Source organism: Rattus norvegicus, chromosome 8 (assembly GCF_021556685.1).
Source record: "Rattus norvegicus strain SHRSP/BbbUtx chromosome 8, alternate assembly SHRSP_T2T, whole genome shotgun sequence".
NCBI lineage: Eukaryota > Metazoa > Chordata > Mammalia > Rodentia > Muridae > Rattus > Rattus norvegicus.
The window spans coordinates 18,449,519-18,471,670 of NC_141541.1; the positions used below are offsets into that span (position 1 = coordinate 18,449,519).

Consider the following 22,152-nt stretch of genomic DNA (forward strand, 5'->3'; position numbering starts at 1 on the left):
TAAATTGCCTTATAGATTTGAAGCTGTTTTTCATTTGTGCAGAGGTGTAGTTCCTTTGATTGGACTCTAACAATGTCATAACTTCCTTTCTTTCTTTTAATCCCATGGTGTTTTAAACACTTGAAAAGCATTTTCATTTGAGTGCCCATAATTAGATGTGATGGCTAAATTGTACTTTGGATGGATCATCCTCTCCAAGCAAACACACTAATAACTGCTCCCCACTATATTTCCGAGGGAACTCGTCACCTGTGGCAGTATGAAAATCTCCTTCTCAGGGGTGGGGGCAGGAAGCATTGCCAGTAGCAGAGAACAAGGCCCTGACAAGTCTATTTTCTCAAAACAAGGTTTTGTTTGCCCTTTAAAGTTAATGAATTGTGTGATCTAATAATAACTAATTGTATCTTCCCTCTGTCATGAAGCTCTTAAAGCATTTCACAGCCAATTAGCTAAAGAGCATCATTACTGGGACACTCTGAAACATGACTGACTGTATTCAGAGTTGGCTCAAGCAGTCTCACTGGTGAGCAGTCTGGGGTCGGGGTGGGGGGTGGGGAAGTGGTTATGCCAAGCAAGTAGGCTTTGAAGCCAGAAAGGAATGCTCAGCGTCTCACTAGCTTACTGGGACCCAGCTTCTGTTTCCTCATTACTTATACTCTCTCCAAATCAGTCCAGTGCTGCTGTGGAGACTGCTGCTTCTGCATTCCCAAGGTGCATTGCTGCATTGCTGCTGTTGACAAGTTAAACATGTGTACCCTTCCAAAGCAAAGTTCAATACTGAATAATTGTCTAATATATTTGGTTGGTACAGGCTAGCAAGCTGGGTGATTTAAGGCATAATGAATTTTGGTTTAAAGTCATGTTAGAAACCATTCAGGACTTACGGGTTGGAATAGCATTCAAATGCCAGTGACCTCTACTGTAACCCTCGAAGGATAATCAAAGCCCTTTGCAATTATTTGCTAATAGCACCAACGAGCAAAGATAGTGAAATGATGTGGCGTGGTTCCCTCAGCATTTTTAAACGTACACTTTGCCTGGGACATTTTAAGTTGACATGATGTGGATACGCTCATTTGAAGCAAACGAGAATAAGCTACATTTAAATAGCCGGTCATGCCTTCTCCAAAAAGGATTTCAAGGTAGTCCTTTGGAACTTACGTGATTATCTGGAGGCTCTTAACCTGACTAGAAATGGAATGCTCTGTCTTATTTGGTAATTTACATTAGGAAAGATAGCAGGAGTCTAGGATGCCCTATGAAACCAAGTTGGGATACACGTTTTAACTCTCTTCTGTCAGCTAGCCCCACCCTCAAATGACAAGTGTAGCTTGTTACTAATCACAATCAATAGGTAGGCTCAATAGTGCCTCCCACAAAGATGTCTTTGTCCTAATTCTTGGAGCCCATTAATGTCACCCTATGTGGTCCCAAACTACTTTGTGGCTGAGATTAAACTAAGAGCCTTGAGATAGGGAGAATATTGAGTCCTTCAGGTAGGCATTAAATGGAGTATCCCATATACTGAGGAGAAGAAGGTAAAAGTCAGAGATTTGACCCAGACAGAAGAATGAACAAGGTAACCAAGAAAGCAGATACAGAGGGTACAGCCACAAGTCATGGAAGTTAGCAGAACCAAAATCAAAAGATGTGGAATGGATTCTCCCTGGAGCCCTTGATGCACTCCCAGCCTTACTAACACATGAGAGAGTAAATTTCTCTTGTATGAAAACACCAATTTATGGTAGTTTGGTATAGTGGCCATAGGAAGTTTGGGTTAAGGCTGAGATCCAAGGTGAGCTGGTTTGAATATACTTGGCCCAGGGGGTAAAACTTTTAGGAGGTGTGGCCTTGTTGGAGGAAGTCTGTCATTGTGAGGGTGGGCTTTGAGACCCTCCTCCTAGCTGCCTGGAAGACAGTAGTCTTCTCCTGTTTGTCTTTGGAATAAGATGTAGAACTCTCAGCTTTTCCAGTGTCATGCTTGCCAGGGTGCTGCCAAGCCTCTTGCCATGATGATAACAGACTGAATTTCAGAACCGGTGAGCCAGCCCTAATTAAATGTTATTCTTTAGAAGGGTTGCCTGTTCATGGTGTCTCTTTACAGCAATGGAAACCCTAACTAAGACACAAGGTGACCTTGATGGCTAATCTTGGTTGCCAACTTAACTATTTCTATAATCAACTAAAACTTAAGCATCTGGGCACACATGTGAGGGGTTTGCTTGATTGGATCATTTGAGGGAAGATCCATCCTATCCCTAACCCACATCTTTTAGTGCTAGTCCACATGAAGAAATATAGAAGGAAGCTTTTGCCTTTTTCACTCTTGCTGGCAAGTTCTCCTGTCCTGCTGCTGAGGTCTCCTTTCATGAGTGTTAAAACCTATTTATTTGGGATTCCAACGTAGACTAAAGAATAGAAGAATATCACTAGATTGGGACTGCTGAGATTTTCAGCCCTGTAGACAGAACAACTATCAGATTGTTGGGCTTCTGTCAGAAGTCAGCTGTTTAGGACCACCCAGGCCACACACAGACTATATGCCATTCTAATAATAAAATTTCCACTTGCTGTCTGAATATAATGAAATCATATATATGGATATGATATAGATACCTATGAATATGAATATATTTATATATTCATTCCATATTCTTTCTACCTGTTCTGTTCCTTGGAGAACCCAGACCCATAGCCATAAGTGAAAGGATACGAGAAGCCACCAGAGGTTAGAGTTTTGGCTTATAGCTCAGTGACAGAGTGTACATTTGCTTCAACTGGTGCTATGGTACATATAAATCACATGATGCTATCTTAGTTAACTTTAACTGTCATCTCGACAAAGTTTAGAGTCACCTGAGAAGAGATTCTCAATTGAAAAATTGCTTAGATCAGATTGGCCTGTGGGCATGTTTGTGGAGATTGTTTTCCTTGTTAACTGATGTTGGAGGAGCCAGGCCACTATGGGCAGTACCATTCCCTGGGCAGGTAGTTTTGGACCATATGAAAAATCTATCCAAGTATAGGTCTGTGGATAGGCTGTCAAGTAGTGCTTCTCAATGGTTTCTGCTGTATTTCCTTAGCTGTGAATGCATTCTCTGGTTGTAGGTAATGCAGTATGGACTATCAAGTAGTTCTGCCTTTACGCCAATATCTTGAGTTCCTGTCCTGGCTCCCCTCAATGGTTGACTGTGACCTGGAAGTATTAGATGAAATCAACCCTTTTCTCCTCCAAGAAATTCTTTCTAAAGTTTTGTTGCTGCAGAAGAATGAAACTAGAACAAATGAAAAATAGTCTCTGGGGACATGCGTTGTTTCTGGTTTTCTTTTCTCTCTTTTATTCGGTAGATTTTTTCATTTTGAGGGTCTCTGTTTTACTTACTCTGTTTTTTGGCAGGAGATCTGCTCCAGGTTGAATTCTCAATTTTCACAGCTGGCTGTATGGTTTGAATATGCAATATACCCCAGCTAATTCTGTCATTTTGGGAGGCTGTGGAATCTTTAGGGAATGGGGTCTGACTGGTGAAAACAGGTCTCTAGGGTGGGTCTTGAACCTTGTACCTACTCTCATGATTGACCATGAATAAGTCATACCCTACCATGTGTTCCCTGCCATGATGAATCGACAGCTCTCTAAAACCCTGAGCCAGCCTTTCCTCCCTTAAGTTGCTTCTGTCACTTAGCAGAACATTGGTACTAAGAAGTAGGCTATTGCTATGATAAACCTGGCTGTGTGGTTTTTAGATCTTTGAAACTGGTTTGTAAAGAAAGTATATGGGGCTGTGGGCCAGTGATTCCATAGGATACTGTAAGCAGATTTTTTTTTTTTTCGGAGCTGGGGACCGAACCCAGGGCCTTGCGCTTCCTAGGCAAGCACTCTACCACTGAGCTAAATCCCCAACCCCTGTAAGCAGATTTTAACAGGCCATTCTGTTGGGAGTGCCAAAGATAAGAATTCAAATAGTAATGACAACAGTAAAGACTGTACACATGTGATTTCATATCAGAATAAGGACTTCACTGACAACTGTGTAGGGGCCATTAATGTTATATTCTGGCAGAGAATGTGGCTACAGTCTGTTCATGTCCTGAAAATTTTAGTAAGGCTGAGTTAAATTAATTCATTAAATTTATTTATTTACACGTTAATTAAATTAACTAATTTGGCAGAGGAAATTGTAAGGTGACATAATGTTCGGCCTGTGGCATGGTTATTGCTGGCTGTGCTCTGCCATCTTTATAGTGAGAATGAAGAGAGAGCAGAATGATGTACTTTGGCTGAAGACCAGAACGGTGTGGATAGATCAGTGTTGAAGTTTTGTCTTTTACTGTTTATTGTAATGCTAAGTACTGGCCTCTAAGATTTGGAGTCTGCATGTAGCCTGAGGAACCCTGGCCCCAGTTAATTATGATAGGTAAATAAAGATGCCAGCAGTCAATAGCTGGGAAGAAGAGACATAGGTGGGGTTTAGATATCTCAGACTTGAGACCGTGAGGAGGAAGGGGGAAAGGGGAGAGCTGCCATGGGATCAAGAAGCAAGGAGAGGAGAAAGGAGGTCCATCATGAGCTAGGGGTCTAGGGAATGTGGCCCAGAGGGCGGCCTAATTGGAGCTGAGAGCAGCCCAGATAAAACATAGTGAGTAATAACTTGGGTTACTGATAGGAGGTAGATTCTAACAGCATGGAGAGTAGGCAGTTGACTAGATATTATGTTGCCTAAGGCATATTTAAAAATAAAGGCTGAGTGTGTATGTCTTTCATTCAGCAGTATAAGTGGGAAGGAACCTTGTGCCAGAATATTTTTAGAATATTTTTTATAACAAAACTTCTATAACCCTTAGAAAGGTTAGCACCATTAAAGATAAATTGTATACCTTGAATTGAACATTGAGGGCAAGATTGCAATATTAAAGGTTCTAGGTGTAAAACAAAAGCAGATTGGAGGATTGTGCTGGCATAGGTGTGCCCTGCTTGAACAGGGCCACCCAGGGGGATACTTTTGACAATATAGACACAACTACAGAAGCAACTACAACAACTGTGGTCCAAGTGCGCCCACCTACATCTCAAATTGCCAGCAGATTTTGGCATTGCCCATGGAGTTTGTAGATGTGAGGAATATAAGAAATACAGAGTCATGGAGGCTTGCACCGTGTTTACAGAAGAAAATGCTGAGCTGAGATAATCTGTACCAAAGGCTTCCTGTATGAAACTCTTGAATTAGATGTGAATGAAGACTAAGTTACAATGAGATACCAAAACATTGGAGAGGCCAGGAATTTGAATGACCTACTAAGGAGAACATCAGGCATTGAGTGGAGCTACCTAAGAGAGGGGACACAGGTGTGGCAGAATGCATGGACAGGGATGAACTGGGCTGTCTGAGTCCTTCAGGTCGCAGACGACATTACCATTTGTCTCAGAGCTCTTTGGTGTTTGGCCTTCTGGGTTTTTGTCTTGCTTTGGTAGAATATTTCTTTGCTGACTTAGTCAGGGTTTTATTGCTGTGAAGAGATATCATGACCCAGGCAACTCTTATAAGAGAAAAGTTTTAGTTGGGACTTGCTTATAGTTTCAGAGATTCAGTTCATTATCCCTGCGGGGAGCATGGTGACACACAGGCAGACATGGTGTTGGAGACGTAGCTGAGAGTGCTACATCTGGATCTACAGGATAGGAGAAGAAAGGAGAGGAGAGGAGAGGAGAGGAGAGGAGAGGAGAGGAGAGGAGAGGAGAGGAGAGGAGAGGAGGGGAGGGGAGAGGAGAGGAGGGGAGGGGAGGGGAGGGGAGGGGGAGGGGAAGGAAGGGAGAGAAAGAGACTGGGCGTGGCTTGGGACTTTGAAACTTGAAAGGTCATCCCTGGTAACCTTTGAACTTCCTTCAACAAGGACACACCTCCTAATCCTTCCCAAGTAGTGCTAACCAAGCACGCAAATCTATGAGACTGTGGGGGCCATTCTTACTCAGAGCACCACACTAAACCCGTTCTCACATTTAGAGTGTGTGAGAATATTCGTGGGATACCATTGTATGTTGGAATTGCATAACTTTCCCTTTGATATTACAGGGGTTCACAGCTGGGAATTTGCTGCCAGTCTCTGAGAAACTTTTGAGTTTGGACTTTTTCAAAAGTCAGTGTTGTAACTATTGAAAACTGTATGGACGGGGTTGGGGATTTAGCTCAGTGGTAGAGCACTTGCCTAGGAAGCGCAAGGCCCTGGGTTCGGTCCCCAGCTCCGAAAAAAAAGAACCAAAAAAAAAAAAAAAAAAAAGAAAACTGTATGGACTATGTGGAAACTCTCTGGACTCTTGAAGTTAGCCTGGATACATTTTGCATTGTAAGATGACCAAGTAGAAGCATGTTCCGATTTGAACGTGAAATGTCCCCACAGACTTATATGACTGAATACCTTCCTTGGAGTGATGTAGTTGGGTAACATTTGGGATGTGAGGGCCTCTAACGAGAGCCTTGAAGGTTTTTGCTGCCTTTGGTTCCAGTCTAGCTCTTTCTGCTTCCTGATTGGCCACAATAGATGAGCTTCCGCCCCATCCTGCTGTTGCACGAAGGACTGAAATACTGACTGTATGTGAGAGCCAAAAGAAGCCTTTCCTTCATTTCTTCTGTCATAGCAAGGCAAACCAACTAATGCAAATTGGGCTGTGGATATCTTCGTGAAAACTAGCATCTCACTGGCCAGTCTTTTCCAGTGAAAACGAAGTGTGGTGTTGGGAGAATCTTCCTGCCTGGAGTGGCCATTTTCACAATCTGGGCTCCGAAGTGCAGGCTGTGGGGACAAGCTGACAAAGGAGGATGGTACACAAGAGCTCCCTGGCTGTGTGGACTTGGGGTATTAAGTAACCTGTCTACTTTGAGGGCTCTAACTTCTGACAACAGGCCTTTGGGGGAAAGAACTTATATGTCGCTCACTACCACGACTGGAGGGAACTGGCTGAACAGAAGTACTGCTGAGGACAAAATGGCTCAATCAGGCAGAAGTGATTCCAGGCCTGACGCCAGTCTAGTATCAGCTACCGGCTTCTCATTATCTGCTTTGAACCTCAGTAGGCCTTCCCTACCTTTGATAGTGCTTGCACGGGGCTTCGGCTGGAAGATTAAAGCGGCTTTCTGGCTCGTTAGGAAGAAATCATGTGGAAGTGGGTCTCACAGCCAGAGATGGTTGCCTCTGAAAGACGCCACTCTGTGACCAGATTATCTCCCTGCTCCGGAGTATAGAAACGCCGCTGATTAATTCTTCCCATTAGGACCAACAGTTCCTGCTACTCCCGGGTTTATGATTGAAACAATACGTTCTGATTACCATTGTGTCCTGTGTGATTTAGATGCTAAGTGCAAAATGTGAAATGTAAGGTTTTGTTTTTTTTAAGGCGGGTGACTGCAGATGAGAATGCACCTTAGAAGTAGAGTTAAAAACAATGCAACAGTAATTAAAGATCCATGTTTTCCCTGGGACTAAAAGATCCCACCGAGCCAAGATTTTGATTGGCAGCATGTAATTAAAAGGTATTTCATATGGTTATGAAACAGAACCAGCAAGGAAAACAAAACATAGAGAAACACTTTTATACAGGATTTTTTTTTTTTAAATTTTACTCATTGTGAATCTGTGTAGAGCACTTGATTAAGCATTTAAAATCAAATGCCTGAGGTACACCTGAAGTGTTTTATGCCGAAGTTTTCCTTTTGCTTACATCCAACAATTGAATGTATACTGTATTTTTAAAAATTATACGTAACTGTGTATAAATTACCAGGAAAAGGGGGAAGTTTTGAGATCACAAAACGTTGGAACTTTAGAAGTTAAATCCCAGTGTGCCTGGGTTTATCCCTATTGCTAGTATAGTGATTTACTATATTTTAAATTAATTTAAAAGTTTTCAGAGCAACAAAGGGGAAAATAGGAGGTTGGGGGATATATTTAATGTATAGCATATGCTTGTATGAATATATCTACAAGTTTCTCCATTCTTGGTTTTGCTTTGGATAAATCATAGCTCACTGATAATATTTAACGGCTAGCCAATTTGAAAGCACCTTGTGGTGGGGGAGGTGTCCCTGTGGGCAGAGTGACAAAGGATGCTTTCTCCTGCCCCAGAAGCAGCCTTCACTGAGTCACATCTGCAAAAGTGTCCTCTTACAATGTCCCTAGCCAGTCACTAAAGTGAGGAGAAAATTGTTTTAAAGGCAGAAAAACCATTAAGTGGACTTAATGCCTTATGGTAGGATGCGGTGTCAGACATCCGTAGTCTTGGCTTCTCAGGAATTTGAGGTAGGAGAATTGCTTGAGCCTAGAGTTTGAGGTCAGCCTGGGCAGCTTAACAAGACTCTGCCTCCTTCTTTTCTTTTAAATTTATTTTTCTTTTAATTTATTTTTGAAAGGCAAGACGATGACGTTTTACTTTATAAGTAACATGTAACAAGTTGAGTCCTAGCACTAGTGATTTGCCTTAGGACAGGATGCACTAACGGCAACCTGAACAAGTACATTGGCTGTCCTAAATGATCCAGGCTGGAGTCCCCTAAGGAGGGCTGCTTCTTCATGGCTGTTACAAACAGCCATTTACTACTTTTTCATAGAAAATGTCCCTGACCTTTAAGAAAGTAGAAGGGAGGGGCTGGGGATTTAGCTCAGTGGTAGAGCGCTTACCTAGGAAGCGCAAGGCCCTGGGTTCGGTCCCCAGCTCTGAAAAAATGAACCAAAAAAAAAAAAAAAAAAAAGTAGAAGGGAACAATTTACTCCTTTTCTGTCTTCAAAGAAGTTATTTTTGTTTTCTTTTAGTAGATTAATAAAAGTCAACATTGAGACATGTTAATTGCAGGGACACACAGGAAAACAGATGACCAATACTGAAACGTCAGGATGTGGTAAGTCTGTATAAAAAGTTAGATTTGATACTCTCACAAAGTGAAGGGACCTACAACAGCACTGAGGAATAATTTAATGCCTTCCAGAATAGAACTCGAGCTTTGTGGAGGCTTCCTACTCTATGGGGGTAGATCCTGTGCCAACCTACAGAGGTGCGTCCACGTCCTATCTGTTTATGTGGTAGTTTTCTTGGATTTCTGGCCGGATGTCACATGAAAAGGCCAATTTTCTAGGACTTCATCCCTGTTCTGCTCGAAGTAGTTCTGGAGGACGGTCGTCTTCTCCTGGGTCTCCTCCATCTCACTGCTAGAGCTGCGATGGGACCCCAGTGCTGCAGTTTCCTTGGCCTTGAACCCCTTCTCCCTCTGCCGGGGGTAGTTCAGTATCAGCCCCGGCATCTTCCTCAGCCTGCTTCAGTCTCGTGTGCTTTCGCTTGCAGGCTTCAGCGGATACCTCAGTTGCCGTCTTCTGACTTCTCAGTTTGCTGTAGCTGTTGGATACCCTGCCACTGACTCTATCTCTGTGGGGACTCTGTGGGGTCTAAGTCACGGCTCAAATACACGCAGAAGCCCCTCGGGTTACCCAACCCACCACCCAGAATCCTTTTATTTTTTTAATTTATAAAAATTTATCCATATATGTGCTCTAAGTAGTTTATACGTTTATAGTATGAGTTTTGATTTTGCCTTAATGCGCAAGACAGAGGCTTCCTGATGGTCCGTATCTCAGAAAGACATTGAATTCGCAGTGCCTGCCTTTCTTTTGCCCAATGTGTCAGTGTTGTTGTGTGCTGTACCCACATCGTTCCTTCCCGTCCATTCATTGTCTGGGTCCTGTCATGCTCCGCCCCCTCCCCCAGTCCTGCTCATACATCCCAGCCACTACAGTGTGCTGCTTTCCGATTATCTCACAATTAGGTGCTCACTATAGTGGGCTAATAATTATTCATGTACAGCCCAACACTTTTCTGCTTCTTTTAAAACTGAAGGTATGGGGTTTGGCTGACTACAGATTAGAAAAAAAAATAATAACCGAACACCATTATTAATTCTTCCCAAAGAGAAATGCAGCTAGCCTTTAAATCTCCAGGTTGTGAGCATTTGTCAGTAAAAAGAGTGGCTACCAGGTTCTTGCCAGCTCTCTCCACCCTTACCTTTCTGTGAACTGCTCAGAACACTAGAAAAAGGAGAAAGGCCTCAGCCCTCCTCCCCACACCCCACAACCGGGAGTCCCTAGCAGGCCTAGTTGCATTCTGACTCCCAGGCCAACTGTAACAATTCAGGTCATTGTCTCCAAGGGCCCCACCCTCTTCTTCAACTAGCAAAAAACTGCTGTTTCCTGCAGCAATCCTGGAGGCATCCTGGAGGAAGGTGCCTTGGGGCAGAGAAAGGCTAAGTTTCTGGGGGGGCGCTGGATCCACTGTGGGGGTGGTGTATTGATTTAAATAAACCCGGAGATTACACAACACAGGAAGAAAGAAGGGAAGGTGTGTGTGTGTGTTGGGGGGCAGGCCAAAGAAGGAAATTAGAGATGATTCATCACAGACCCTCTAGCTCTCTCTCCCAGAAATCAGGCCACCTCAACATGCCTATCATCCCCCGAGCCCTCTGTGGCCAGAGTTGACAAGGCACATTCCGTGGCCTCACAGCTCCTCCGCCTTGTAGATGTAAGGTCAGCTCTCCCTGACATGCAGGCTTAAGACAACCTTGAATTATAATTTTATTTTTTATTTGGCTCCTTTCCATCCTGTGACTCCTGGCACCTAGCCTAGGTAACACCCCTTCAGGCCTGCCAAAACTCATCAGAGCAAGAAAGCGCTTTTGTTTTTTGGAACTGAAGGCTCTCCCGATGTAACACCCCAACATGCTGCAACTCTGAGAATATTCCAGAACTCAAGGTGCCCCACCCTGCTTTCTAAGATGTACCCTCTCTGTTGTGAAGAGGGTAACAAAGCACGCTCTTCTCTCTCTCTCTCTCTCTCTCTCTCTCTCTCTCTCTCTCCTCTCCCTCCCCCCCCTCAAATCTAACCCTGCTAACAAAGCTTGTCTGAGGGACAGTTGGCTTCAGCAACCTTTTAACACACTTATTCTCTTATAAGTTAGAACAGGATGGAGGGAGGGAGAGAGGGAAAGAGGGATTATTTTAGAAAAACAAAATAAAATAAAGCCAAACCTTGTCCTCATGATTTCTGTTCATCATCATCATCATCATCATCATCATCATCATCATCATCATTATTCATCATCATTCATCATCATTATTGTTATTATTATTGGTTGTTTTGCCTGCATGTATGTCTGTCACTATGCACGTGCCAAGTGACATTGGAGGTCAGAAGAGGGCATAGGATCTGGAACTGGAGCTTACTGGTTGTAAAGCTGCCTTATGGGAGCCAAACCTGGGTGGCTCATCCCCATGCTCCTAACTGCTGACCCATCATCACTCTGGCCCTGTCATTTTGAAATTGAATTGCTTAACGATGTATTAGTGGGTCAGTGTTAATATGTTAAGCTGGTAAAGTATTAGCACTTAAAGCAATAAGGCTTAATGATAGGAGTACTCTGGAATATTGCTTCACCAAGACTCCAACATCTAAGTCTGATAACAAGGCAACAATCAGCAGGAAACTGAAAACTCTGTCTTCAATTGGTTGGCATCTTTTGTAGCAACTGTGGAGGTGAAGCAATATTCTAGCCCTGAGTTTTAGAGGAGAGAAGCGAAGTCAGTTTTCCATAGCAACCAGGGCAGTGCAGCGGACAGGACCCCAGGACCCTAGTGGCCTGGTAGATCCCCACCCACTTCACACTTTTACCCTTGACCTTTCTCCAACTTAGAGAATGTGAAAGGGGCTGGGCTCCTACCTGAAAGGCAAGAGCTGCAGGCCGCTTAAACTTGGTTACAATAGAACTCCTTGATTTTCTTTGGAAATAATATTTCAAGAAAGGCCTCCCAAACCTCTTTATTCCCTAACCCCCAAGCCTCTGATATGGTATTATCACTTGGTCATTTGGCTTTCTAACTGCTTCATGGGTAATGGGTATTTATACTGGTGAGAATGCATGGACCTTTGGGAGAAGTTACAGACAGACAGGACATCTCACTGGTCTTTGATGCTTCAAGCTACAGATCCTAAAGACAAGATCTTTATTGTGTGTAATCTCAGTTGTCTTCAAAATTGGAAAAGTGGGTCTTCAGGAGCAGCTCAGTGGGTTAAGTACTTGCCACACAAGTGTGAAGACCAGAGCATCTACATAAACATGGGTTGATGGAGTGGTCCCAGCACTCAGACGGTGGAGACCAGGGCTAGACTAATTGAAAGCATAAGCAGCTCAGGGTTCCTGTGTGAGCTCCTGTCCTACGGGATAGAGAGTGATCACGTAAGACTCCTATGTAGTGCATGTGCACGCACATGCTTGCATACTCCCTGTCTTAGGATTTTATTGCTGTGAAGAGACACCATGACCAAGGCAACTCTGATAAAGGCAAACATTTAATTGAGGCTGGCTTACAGTTTTAGAGGTTCAGTCCATTATCATCATGGTGGGGGACATGGCAGTGTGCAGGCAGACCTTGGGCTGGAGGAGCCAAGAGTTCTACAGCTTGATTTGAAGGCAGCAGCAGCAGGATTTTTTCTGCAGTGGGCAGAGCTTCAGCACTAGGAGATCTTGAAGCCTACCTCCACAGTGTCACACTTCCTCCAACAGGGCCACACCTATTCCAACAAGACAGCACCTTCTCATAGTGCCACTTCCCATGGGCCAAGCATATTCAAACCACCACAGTCCCACATACATCTGAGCCCCCACACATGTAAACACACATGCACATATACCACACACACAGACTCATGCTAAATATGTTTTAGTTGGAAAAGTAACACTGATGCAATCTGTGTATGTTTGTGTGCATGCGTACATGCATGTGTTTATGTGTGTGTGCGTGCTCGCAGGCAAGTGTGCATGCATGCAGGTGGAGTCACCTGTGCAGGTGTGTGTATTTCTCAAATGCTTTTCCACTTTTTTTGCTCAAGACAAAGGTCTCTCACTGAATGTGTTACTCACCATTTGGCTAGAGTGGCTGGTCCAGAGTCCCCTGGGATGGGCCTGTTTCTGACCCACACCGCACTGTAAGTTGCAGGCAAGAAACACCATTGCTAGCTTTTACCTACAGATCTTATCTAAGGCCCTTGTGTCTGTAGCTCTGTACTCACTGACCCATCTCTTCAGTTCCCTGAAGTTTCTGATCATATATGGAATCTTCATTGCCCACTCAAAGATCTTTGATGGCCCCAGCAATGTCTTTCATAGTTTCAAATGCAGGTTTCTGCACATCTTGCTGCTTCATTGTCTTGGCTTCCTGCAGCTGGGAACTGCTGCTTCACTGCACAAGGTGGGGTCCTTGGCTTAGAAAGCAAAGCGTGTGCAGCTTTACGGTGTGGATATTTGCATCCTAGCAGATACAATTCATTCACTCATTGATTTCATTTATGTCTGTGCACACACAATGGAGACCAGAGGCCAGCTTCTGGGAGTCAGTTCTCTTCCTCAACTGTGAGAATTCCAAGGATTGAACTCAGGTTATCAGGCTTGGCTGCAAAGGCCCTACCCACAGAGCCATCTCGCCAGCTCTCTGGATGACTTCGGCTTGCTTTCTTGTTTTACCGAGCTGCACATCTGGGAAGCAGAGCACACCATTGATGTCCTTGAGTGAGACTGGCTCTGACATGACCCTCCCTGTCTGTCCTTGTATCTCATGGCTGTGGTGAATAGGGTTGCTTGTAGAATGCCCTCCTGTTTGGGCTGTCTGATATCTCCACCTGTTTAGGTTAAGCGTGTGACCTTTGTGTCACGAATACCACAAAGTGATGCTGTGACTTTCTCAATGTGTGGTGTAGGAAGTCAAGTGCTCCTGGAGACCCTTTCACTAGAGATGGTAAATTTGATCACACGGTAAGATGCTGTCTCGCTGAGCTTTTCTACCAGAAAGGTAAATACTGCCTTCTGCTTTTTGAAATAGGTAATCGTTTTGTGAGTGACACCTTGGGGCGATTCTCCTTGCCTCCTTCACCTGCTCCTCCTTGACATCTTACTGGCTAGTTGTGTCTAGTTCTCTTATAGATTGATTGAGACCACCACAGTCGCCGAGGTTGTTTATTTTATTTTTTAAGTTTTGCCAACTCTTCTGTATTGAGTTTCTATGGTAAGCTGGTCACTTCTATTCTGTACAGAAGTATGGAGTCAGGTTTTATATAGTGAGTTATGACCCACTACCATTAGTAATTCTCCTGGTGCTGAGGTGTCCTATATCGACTTGAGCGGAAAGTCTCTTCAAGGTGACTCTAGCTTAATAATACCTTTTATTCCTCATCAGTCTTGGATCAATTCCTCTCTTTCTAAAATTAAATCTATCTCCTTCCCTGTGTAAATATTGGAATTCGGTAGTTCCCAAGGGTCTTGGCTCCTCTGAGTTGAGAATGGTAGTTAGCATCCAAAGTCTGACCACTCTGTGTGCTTTCTCCTGGAGTTTCATTTTTTGTTGGGCCTTCTTGAAATTAGGAAGTGCTGTGAGTGTGTATATGTGTGTATGCGTGTGCATGCATGCACAAGTACACATGGGGCCTGGTCCTCATCACCTTGGCTGTGTTAGATGATCAAGGGAAGCAGAGAAGTGAGTTTATCCATTTTATATGATGGGGAGCTATAGAACTTTTTATTAAATTGTATTTTGTCTTATTTGAAAGTACCTTGTAACAATGTATTTGCTCCTTTCCTTTTCTTATTGGCAACTAAAGCTTGTTATGAGTAAAATTCTGCTTTGTTGGTTTATCCTGTTTAAACTGAGAAAGCATTCTACAAAGGAATACTCCGGTACCTGCGGCAGACCAGACACGCCAGGAAGGCTGTGATTCTTTTAGAAACCTTCTTGCAGCGTGGCCATTGTAGAAGAGGGAGGTGTGAAATGGCTTCCCTGGGAGGCATTGATTTGAGCGAGTGAGTCAGAAGATGACCAGAGGAGAAAGATAGGGTGGAAGTAGGTATCATGGAAATGTCATTTTCTTCACTGCTGTGATGAAATACCTGACAAGGCAAGGTAGAGCAGGGAGCATTTCTTCTGGTTCAAAGTTTGAGAATACAGTGCATTACGGTGGGGAACAGAAAGCAATGGGAGGGTGAGGCAGCTGGATGAATCACATCCCCAGTCTGGAAGCAGAGAGAGACTGTGGTGGTTTGAATATGCTTGTCCCAGGGCATGGCACTGTTAGGAGGTGTGGCCTTGTTAGAGGAAAGTGTGTCACCATGAACTGTGGGCTTTGAGATACTTCCCCTAGCTGCCTGAAAGTCAGTCTTCTCCTGACTGCCTTTGAACAAGATGCAGAACTCTCAGCTCCTTCTCTAGCACCATGCCTGCCTGGATGCTGCCGTGCTTCCTGCTGTGATGCTAATTAAATGTTGTCCCTTATAAGAGTGTCCTTGGTCATAGTGTCTCTTCACAGCAGTGGAGACCTAACCAAGACAGAAATGAATACTCACTTTCTTTTTTCTAGTCAGTCTAGGACCCAAGCCCACGGAGCAATGCTGCTCATATTCAAGATAAACCTTCTGTGCTCAGTTAAAGGTCTCTGGAAACACCCTCATATACAGACCTGTAAGTGTGATTCTCAATCCAGCCACGGTGAATAGAGAGATCGACTTTGTCACTGGGGTTCTTCGAGCTGGCCTTTTAGTTGGGAATTTGTGGCTTTAGCTAGTCCGACGTTATTCTGAACAACTTTGGCATTTGACAGTTCAGGTAGGAAAGTCTGGGTACCTTTCGGCACAAGTGACAACATTCCAGTGAAGGATTTCTCAGGCTGCAGTATGCAGCCATTAACACAGCACCATCCCCAGCAGTCACGCGTATTTCTTTTTTATAACAAGCATCTCATCCGGTGATGGCAGGATGGCAATGCAGAGAGGCTGACACATTCAAATTCAAGAAGTACGATCTGCTCTTTGAAACATACAGCTAAAGGCTTCTCTCTCCTCTTTCTAAGGCGCTGCGTCTGTCCTCATGGCTCGGGGATTTAGGAACGGCTCACCTGGTGCCGATACATTGAAATGCTTCTTCCCTGCAGTTTACCCATTACGTTGATTGAGCCACAAATGAATGTCTTAAAACGCAGTCTGGTTTCTCTACCCAGCAATGACTGTGTGGAGAAGGCCATGCTTTAAAAGGTGTAGGGCAAGGAGCTATGGCTGCACTAGGGCGTTGTCCAGGATCTCGGCAACTTTTCAGGAGAAGCTGGGAGAATGGGCTGCCCAAACGGAAAGGTTTGAATTCTCCTTTTGTGGGATGGGAAGGGGAATGAATGGTTTTGTGCCTCCTCAGTGCAGCCCTGGTTCAGTTCCTTCTGCCTGTGTCCAACCTTGACTCTTGGGGTTAAGTGGGGAGAGAAAAGTGTCTGAATTATGAAACGTTTTCAAGGAAATGTAAAGTTAATTTTCCTAAACACAACTGTATTCTCAGGTCAGGTCCAAATGCTGTCATGTCTAAGCCGGGTCAGCGGGTGGAAGAGGCTTATGGTTATTGCGTCTACTGTGCGTTCTGTGAGACCTTTAACTCTGAGGCTCTAAAGGGCCAGGTTCAGAAGCATTGGGGACTTGGGGGTGCTTCCTATTTTGGGTTACCTAGTTAGGAATGCTCAGCCTATAAAGTCTAGGCTAATATATTAGAATGACCCAAACTCTAAATTCTGACATACTGTGGTCCCAAGCATTTTGGATAAGGAATGCTTAGCCTATTCTTCTAAAGTGCTGTCCTTTAACATTTGTTTTGTTTTGTTTGTTTTTTAAATTTTTTGTCTTTAGTGTTCTTTTTGCAGCGTTATTTACCACCTAAAACTAAATTTGAATTGCATCCCATATCAGCCAGTGCTTTCTGGAGGAACATGACTGGGTTGTGTGCCTTAACAGTCCCGTCTGGTGCCCAAAGCCTGGGCACTACTGGAAATCCGCTGGTCTCAGTCCATGTTGGAAGACTGAAGAATCTGTGATCTCACGGCACTGAAGGACAGCACCAGTTGTAGCTATGGCGGTAGCAGCAACCAGGTAGATGAGCTAGCCAGGAGGATGCCAAGGCAAACAGGCAAAAAGCAAGAGCTTGACCTTGGACCTTCTTATATCTGGGCTGCTACAGGAAGGCACCACCCATGTTTGGGGTGGGCTTTCCCAGGCTGAACCTGAGCTCAGAACCATTCGCAGAGGTTAATTGAACTGAGGTCACAGGTATGCCCAGAGCCTCATCCTTCGTGATCATAGATCCTGTTTGGTTTTCCTTCTTGCTGTGCTGTGTGGAATAGACTCCTTGTTCTTCCACTCCATGGGCTGCCCTCCAAATGCTGAGACACAGCTACCAGGAGAACAGAGACCCAGCAAATCCCTGGCAAACCAGCTTGGCTGTGTGTATGTGTGCGCTCAATCTGCAGGCTTAATTAAAACTGGAAGAGAAGGCTCTGCCAGGCCACCACACACTTCGTATCTGCCTTCCAGCTGCCTGGGGTCTGCCGTGCAGATGGGCAGACCTGGGAATACAGAGACCGGGGCTCTGGGAAACCCTTTCTGCCACTTTCATTCTGCAGCGCCACCCGCTTTAATTAAAGTGAGTCCTCAGCATGCACCAAGGGACGCCTGCCTGCACTGCCACACCATGCAGGCTTCCAGTGGGGACCAGAGATAACTGCTGACTATGAGGCAGGCAGTGGCAGGAGGCTAGCACCTGGAGGCACTGGGGACACAGAATGAACCTGTGCAGGCTGCCAGGTAGGAAGGGAATACAGTCCTGAGCTGTGGAGGCTTAGGCTGGCCTCCCAAGACCATCTCTGCCATTCCAACAGCCAGGACGCCTCAGGCAATGAAAGCCCTGTCCTTCTGCCTCTAACTTGCCTTCTTCTCCTAAGGAGCTTGGTAAGAGCTCTCAGAGCTGCTTATGGCTTACTGAGGGGGATAAATATCAGGTATTTAGGTAAAACTGCCAGCATTATTTCGGGAGTGCTTGATAAATATTGTTATTACTTAAAAGAAAGCTATGCACATAAACACACATCACAGAGATCTTTAAAACAGATGGTATTAATCCTATTTAACTTTTGATTGTTTCCCCGCCCCCCAAACTACATCTCCCAGGCTGAACTTGAACTTGAAGCACTCGCCTTGCCGTAGCCTCCTGAGTGCTGGGATTACAGGCACACACCATCCGTTCGGGTGAGTTTAATGGATGCCTCATAATCGGGACACACCTGGTGTATTATGAGGCTCAATAAATGTCCCATAAGTCAACCAAACTGAAATGAATCCACATGTACAAGACTGAACTTTGAAAGAGTTCTTAGTGCAGCTGAATGTGACCCTGGGAACAGCCCAGGATGGCCTCATGCCAGTAGAATTTTTTCTGAGCCAAGAGGCAAATAGCTGCTCTCCCCTCCTCTCCTCCCCATGGTTCTCTAGAGGCCTTGTGGCTTGCTTCGACCTTCCTTTCTTTCCTTTCTGCTTTTTACTGGTCCCTTTTCCTTTTATTCTTTCCCCTCTGTAACCTTGCCTTCTCCTGTTGCTACTCCCAGGCTGGATGGATGGCGAGGTGCATCTATTCATTTAAAATCACACTATCCTCGCAGGAGCTGCCTCTGCTGCTCACTCCTGGCTGCCTCCCTCGCTCTCGTTTCTTTAGAGCAGAATCCCTCTGGGTTGCTCTCTCATGTCTATGACTTCAGAGCCACTTAAAAATCCGCCATCTGAAACAGTAGAAGCTCCTGGAAACTCCTTGCGAGTTTCTTAGCCTTATAAAACATGATATTGCTAAAAATAATGAATCTGTACTCAATCAAAGCACAGCTGGCAAAACTGTGAGCAGAATTAGGGTTCCTTGAGCTGAGGGACCATGTAGGGAAGAGAACAGATGTGATTGGTATCAATTAATTATGTATTTCAAAGGCGCCTATAGAGAGGATGCTGAATGGTCCCAGCACTAAGAATTGATAAACGTTTGAATGGATACTCAGTTATCTTAATCAATTGCACTGCATTGAATGTATTGAACTATAACACTATACCTCATAAATACATGCAGTTACTATGTGTTGATTAAAAATAAAAATACTGCTCTCTGTTGCCTTGGCAGACCCAAACCCTCAGGTTTGTCCCTTGCACTGCAGCAGAACACCAGCGCAGCCTCCCTTCCTGTGTCTCTACACCTTCTGTAGATCCCACAAACCATCCTTTCCCATCTTTCCTTCCTCTAATTGTCTCTATGTTCCAGAATCCAGCTGATAAAAACACCCCCTGCTCAACAAGGGCCGTGCCTGCCAGAAGACCATGTAGGTCGAGACCTTCTCTGCTCTCTCTCTGTTCCCCCAGCAGTCCCAATTCCTCAAGCTTGTCCCTAACACTGCAACGGAACACCAGCTGCAGCCTCCCTTCCCGATGCTCATACCTCCTGTGGATCCTACAGACCATCCGTCCTACTTCCCAGAAATCCACACCTAGGCCTATTGTCTTGATTTGGGTTTTCATTGCTATCAAGAGACACCATGACCAAGGCAGTTTTTTTATAAAGGATAATGTTTAATTAGGGCTGGCTTACAGGCTCTGAGCTTCAGTCCATTATCATCATGGTGGGGAGCAGGGCAGCAACTAGGCAGGCACGGTGCTGGAGGAGCTAAGAGTTCCGAAGGCAAATAAGACTAGCTTCCAGGTAGTTAGGAAGAGGGGTTCCAAGCTCTCCCCCAGCCCCAAAGTGACACACTTCCTCCAACAAGACCACACCTACTACAACAAGGCCACTTCTCCTAATAGTGCCACTCCCTGAGCCAAGCATGTTCAAACCATCACACCTATATCACCCTAAACTCAGATGCCTAGCTGCCAGCATAAAACATAATCACTATTAGCCAGGATATAGAGCCCAGCTATCCTACCACAGCCTGACCTGTGTATTCCAACACAAGCACAAGAAAAAGACCTTAAAACCAACTATATGACAATGATAGAGATTCTTAAAGAGGGAATGAATGAATTCTTTAAAGCAATCTATATCCATCTGTTAAGCTCTCTACCTGGAGCCTCAGATTTTTATTTAACCTTAATAACTTATAAATATCACAATTCTCTACTTGGAACAGGTGAACAAAATTTAAAAATTCCTTAAAGAAAGTCAAGAAAACAAACAAACAAGCAAACACAAACATTTGAAGGAAATGAATAAAAATGTCCAAGATCAGAAAATGGAAATAGAACCAATAAAGAAAATGCAAACTGAGGGAATTCTGGGAGTAAAAAATTTAGGAATTTGAATAAGAACTATGGAGGCAAGCGTCACTAACAAAAGATGAAAGAGAATCTCAGGCTTTGAAGATACAATAGAAGAAATGTATATTGGTCAAAGAAAATGTTAAATCTGATTTTTTTCTGATACAAAACATCCAGGAAATCTGGGATACTATAAAAAGACCAACCTTAAGTGTAATCGGTATAGAGGAAGGAGACGAGCCCCATCTTAAATGTCCAGAAAATATTTTCAACAAAATTATGGAAGAAAATTTCCCTAGTGCAAAGAAGATGATGCCCATTAAAGTATAAGAAGCTTACAGAGCACCAAATAAACTGGACCAGAAAAGAAAGTTCTCTCACCACATAATAATCAGAACATAAACAAAAAGAACAAAGGAAGAGTATTAAAAGCTGCAAGGGAAAAAGACCAAGTAACATATGAAGGCAGAACTAATATAATTACATCCGACTTCTCAACAGAGACTCTAAAAGCCAGAAGGGCCAGGAGAGATGTCCTGCAGACTCTAAGAGACTGTGGATGCCAGTATGGACTTCTATACCTAGTGAAACTATCAAACATTGTAGATGGAAAAAATGAGATATTCCAGGATACAGTCATATTCAAATATCTATCTACAAACCTATCTCTTCAGAAGATAGTAGAAAGAAAACTACAGCCCAAAGAGATTAACTACACTCATGAAAACTCAGAAAATAAATAATTTCACACCAGCAAAACTAAAAGAAGGGAACTACACCCACTACTACCACACCACCACCAATGAAATAACAGGAATTAACATTCAATGGCCATTGATATCTGTTAATATCAATGGATTCAATTCCTCAATTAGCAGATAGAGTAACAGAATGGGTGCAATCTGTTATCCAATCTCCTACTAATACAACAAACACACCTCAATGATAGACATTACATCAGAGTAAAGGCTTGGAAAAAGATTTTCAAAGCAAGTGTACCTAAAATCAAGCTGGAGTAGCCATTCTAATATCTAGCAAAATAGATTTCAAACCAAACTAATCAAAAAAGGCATGAAAGGACACTTCGTACTCATCAAAGGAAAAATTCACCAAGATAAAAAAAAGGAAAAATTACTAAAATTTAAACAACACATTGATAGAGGGAGACTTCAATACCCCACTCTCACCAAGGACAGGACATCCAGACAAAAACTAAACAAAGAAATACTGGAGCTGGGGCTGGAGAGATGGTTCAGCGGTTAAGAGCACTCGACTACTCTTCCAGAGGTCCTGAGTTCCATTCCAGCAACCACATGGTGGCTCACAACCATCTGTAATGAGATCTGATGACCTCTTCTGGTGTGTCTGAAGACAGCTACAGTGTACTCATACATAAAAGTAAATAAATATTAAAAAGAGAAGGAATACTGGAACGAAGAGATGTTATAAACCAAATGCAACTAATACATACCTACAGAACATTTCGCCCAAACACAGAAGAATATACTTTTTTTTCTAGAACCTCCCAGAATTTTCTTCAAAACTGACCACACACTGGGCCACAAAGCAGAACTCAACAGATGCAAGAAAATTGAAATAATCTTCATCCTATCAGACCACTATGGATTAAGTGGATTTCAACCACAGGAGAAAGCTTACAAACCATGGAAACTGAACAGCTCTCTACTGTATGACTACTGGGTTAAGAAAAACTAAAGAATTCAATACTCCCTAGTAGTCAATAAAAATGAGTGCACAATATTCCCAAACTTATGCAACACAAAGGGGTGCTAAGAGACAAGTTCATAGTTGTAAGCGCCTACCTTAAAAGAAAAATGGAAGAGATCTCATAGTGATTTCACAGCACACTTGAACGTCTTAGAACAAAAGGAAGCAGAAAATAATCAAACTGAAATCGATAGAATAGAATCAAAGAGAATCATACAAAGAATTAATGAAACAAAAGTTGATTCTTTGATAAATTAAT

The 22,152-nt window shown here is 43.7% G+C and overlaps 1 pseudogene; it reads right to left on the reverse strand.

The window, feature by feature from the left end:
- Positions 1–9,051: 9,051 nt before the first annotated feature.
- Positions 9,052–13,611, reverse strand: LOC103693020 (V-type proton ATPase subunit G 1 pseudogene; annotated as a pseudogene).
- Between the last annotated feature and the right edge of the window lie 8,541 nt (positions 13,612–22,152).